This window comes from Marmota flaviventris, chromosome 3 (assembly GCF_047511675.1).
Source record: "Marmota flaviventris isolate mMarFla1 chromosome 3, mMarFla1.hap1, whole genome shotgun sequence".
In the NCBI taxonomy this organism is placed as follows: Eukaryota; Metazoa; Chordata; class Mammalia; order Rodentia; family Sciuridae; genus Marmota; species Marmota flaviventris.
This window is the reverse complement of record NC_092500.1, coordinates 60,941,571-60,946,019: the sequence shown is the minus strand read 5'-3', so window position 1 is coordinate 60,946,019 and position 4,449 is coordinate 60,941,571. Positions and strand designations below refer to the sequence as shown.

Here is a 4,449-nt window from a genome sequence, read left to right as displayed (position 1 = left end):
ATAAGATATAAATAGTCAAGGGAAAAAATGGCAGAGGTATGAAGTAATGCAATAGATAACCGTATTGGAATGAGGGAGGAAAAATGGGCTATTTCCAAAGGACAGGAGACATGCTGCTAAATCACAACAGCATACAGAAGGAGCTATGGATGCATGCAATAGCATGGGTGAACTTTGCTATGTTGAACGAAAGAAGTCAGACGTGAAATTCAAACAGTGTAGTTTCTTTCATATGAAATCTTAGAACAGGCATGACTAATCTACAGTGACTAAAGATCATCTGTGTATACTTTGATTCAAAGGCAGGTGGAGGTGATTTTATACACATGCCTTAAATATATAAATATTTCCGCAAGCCAAGATATAAATGAATTGTAGGTTGAATTTCTTTCATGAGTTAGTGTCATCTGTAGTGCTCAGAGACTATAAATTTAGATACAAAGCCTGGTGTTCAAATATTTTAATCACAAATGACATCTATTTATGTTTACAAATTACTTATTTGTAATTATTATGATTCCACAAGAGAAACTTTTCCAGTAGAATATCCATCCTTTTCATGTGTTATAACTCTCATTGCAAAACCCTTGATTTTTTATTTTCCTTATTCGTTTTTCAAGATTCATTGTAAGTGATGATTATTCTTGAAAGATGATTTTAAACTGTAAAATTACTTAGATTTTTTTTTTTACTTTTTCTATCACAATGTCAATTACATTACATAATAAATCATCATGTTTTGTGTATCTGTCAAATTTAGCAATGCAAAATACTTAAGAGCAGATGCAATGCTTAGCGATTAACATGTATCAAAATATTTAACTAACTATGTATAGCAAGTGTCACTTACAAAAAAGCATTCAGTATATAAAACAGCCCTTTTTGAGAATAGACATTTCTAGGTAAAGATGGAATTTGATATTCTGTATTGAAGAAGGCAGTTTATTCCTAGAGATTAGAAAGATCCACTCAGAAGAGAAGTGCAGATAGACATAGCAAACCTAATAAGATATAAATAATCAAGGGAAAAAATGGCAGAGATCTGAAGCAACAAATTTTTTTCATTTTGTGTTCCCAAGAATGTTATTTATGTCTAACCTTTGTCCCGTTGTTTTGAAGAGAAGAAAACCTTTAGAGCATATGCTTGAGAGCTTCTCTCACCTGCTGGTTCCTCAGGGTGTAAATGAAAGGGTTGAGCAAAGGGGCAACAGAGGTATTGAGACAGCTACACCTTTAGTTAAAGCCACCCTTTCTTCTGCTGATGGATTCATATACATAAAGATACAACTTCCATAAGTAATAGAGACAACTACCATGTGTGAGGAGCACATAGAAAAGGCCTTCATTCGTTGTTGACCAGAAGGGAATTTGAGAATGGTTATGATGATGAATGTGTAGGAGAGGATCACTAAAAACAATGTGAGAACAAGCGTCATCACAGCTAAGACAAAGGCCATCAATTCTATTAAACGTGTATCTGTACAAGAGATCTGCAGGATGGGGGAAGTGTCACACAGAAAGTGATCGATCACTTTGGAAGCACAGAAATCCAGTTTAAATCCCAGGAACAAAGGGGGGAAGATGATTAAGAGTCCAGCTGCCCAGGAGCTGAGCACCAGTTGGTAGCACACTCTGCTGTTCATAATGACTGGGTAATGCAGGGGTTTGCAGATGGCGACATAGCGGTCATAGGACATGGCAGCCAGGAGGAAAAACTCTGTAATCCCTAATAGAAAAAAAAAAAAGAATAATTGAGTTGCACAACCACCATAGGATATTGTTCTGTCTCCAGTGAGAATGCTTATCAGAAACCGTGGAATGCAGACTGTTGTGAAGGAAATTTCCAAGAAGGAAAAATTTCGAAGGAAGAAATACATTGGAGTCTTGAGGCGGGGATCCAGGAGGATGATGATTAAGTTCCCCATCAGGCTCAAGATATAATTGAAAAATAGAAACAGGAAAATCACAATTTGTAGCACAGGGTCACCTGTGAGTCCAAGCAAAATAAACTCTATCTCCGTTGATTGATTCTTCATTTCTCTTTTGTCCTAACAAATTTACAGAAAATAAAAACTAGTATCACAAGTAAGAAGTTGTTTCTTCCTTTTCAGAGATATAAAGTTCAATTTTCAAAAACTTACTAATTCACAGACATTCCTCAAATCAGCTTAGAGTTCATCACAATGAACATAATCCCACTTCATTCATCATGTTTATGAGAACACTGAGAGATCCTTCCCTTGTCCAGAGCTGAGTAAGTCCTACTTTCCAGTTCATAGGACAATTAATAGTCATTTGAAATATACCTCCTCAATTTGATTCATGTTAATTTATGACCAGTCTTTAAAGTGCTTTATCATAATGGACTGTTCAAATGTTCAATTTTTTTGGGGGGGGTACCCAGAATTAAACTTGGGCACACTTAACCACAGAGCAACACTCCCATACCTTTCCTGTATTTTATTTAGATACAGGGTCTGACTGAGTTGCTTAGGGCCTCACTAAATTACTGAGGCTGACTTTGAATTTGAGGTCTTTCTGTCTCAGCCTCCTGAGCCACTGGAATTACAGGCATACACCACCACACCTGGCTTGCTATATTTTTAATTTCTGAATTTAGCTAATTTTTCAAGCTAATTGTCATTCAAGTGACACAATGGTTATAAAAAATAGTTTTCTTCCCAGTAGATAGAATAATATATGAGGCTCTGATGAGTATTCAGCAGGGTGAGTGCAGGAATGATCAGATCAAAGCAGTGCCTAAATAATTGAGAAACAGGAAGATAAATAACACAATTCTCAAATGTGAGTCATCATTTGAACCCACTATGATGAACATTATCACTACTTTATGGTTTTCCGTTACTATACTTTGTCTTTTATCAGGTCTAAATGATGGGAGTTAGGGAGTAGTTGTATCTAATAACAGTGATAACTAGTGCTTAAGTTAGAGTTAGCAAAATTATGTTTTAGGTAGAGTTATACAATGCTCTTCATGTTTTACAGGTAGTGTGCTGCTAAGAAAAATAGTTTGTATTTCCTAAATATCTTGACAGAAAAATTAAAACAAAATTATAATTCTATAAATGTAGCGAGTAGTGTTTATTTACATGAATATTTAGAATATCCATAAGGTTTGAATAATGCACCTTCTTACAAAATATACAAGAGTTGAGAAGTTATATCATTTCTTGATTAAGAAGTTATAAAGTAGAACAACATGTACAATAATCTGTATTTGGCATTTAAAATTCCCATTCTGAAAAACAAATCTAGTTGAGGTAAGTAACCCGAATGTGTCTGCCTCTTCTGTTTTATTCAGTGTATGAAAGATGACTGATTTTTGAGTGCTTTTTATGGTGAATGATACTTGTGGTCCTCAAATATTTCCAAACAAACAGATAATAATATATGCACTTTTCTTGGGAGAATCAAGCTCCTCCTGTCTGATGAGACCTATTTCAGATATGATTCTCTTCCCAATACATTTTCTTATAGATAATTTTGTAATGCTGATGTAGATAACTACATATATATATATATATATATATATATATATATATATATATATATATATATATATATATAATACAATATGAGGAGAAAAAAAGGGTAATAGAAACCTAAAGGAAAATAACATTTTTTAAAAGTAAGGTGAATGATTTTAAGAAAAAAATTAAATCATTAAGATCAAGAAAGATAATTTTATAAATATATATGTGTAAAGAAGTAATAAGGAAAAAACTTTTAAAACTGAATATGTGGGGCTGGGGATGTGGCTCAAGCCGTAGCGCGCTCGCCTGGCATGCGTGCGGCCCTGGTTCGATCCTCAGCACCACATACAAACAAAAGATGTTGTGTCTGCCGATAACTAAAAAATAAATATTAAAATTCTCTCTCTCTCTCTCTCTCTCTCTCTCTCTCTCTCTCTCTCTCTCTCTCTCTTTAAAAAAATAAAATAAAATAAAACTGAATATGCTTCTATTACTAAAACATTCTTGTTTGCTGATTCCCGAAAATGTAGACTATAATCATGAGTATACTTTAAGTCAAAATGATCTAGGGAGGTGTAAATATGTGATAAAGTTCAAACTTACACTGGGTGGTTGAAGTGCTTTTCAAACAAATTTTGGATAGCATGTAAAGCCTTCTCAAAATAATGATATTTGAATGTCAGGCAAACAAGCTACTAAGTCAATAATCTTGTGCTTATTGAGAACTCCATATGCAACAATTACTATTCTCAAAGCTCTGCATGTATTATGTTGGAAAAATTAGATTAAACATTTAAAGAATGTGCTCAGGCTTGCATTCAGAGCAAGGGGTCAGATTAATAGTGGTTATTTTCAGAAGTCCTGGCTTTAAAATCACACAGTTTTCTTAAAGCTCTTACTCAAGTTTTCATAGAAGATTTAACTACAAGCTAGGTTATAAAACACTATTTCTAAA

General features: G+C 33.9%; 1 pseudogene; it reads right to left on the bottom strand.

The window, feature by feature from the left end:
* Positions 1-1,131: 1,131 nt before the first annotated feature.
* Positions 1,132-2,036, bottom strand: LOC114087856 (olfactory receptor 6C6-like; annotated as a pseudogene).
* Positions 2,037-4,449: the final 2,413 nt, after the last annotated feature.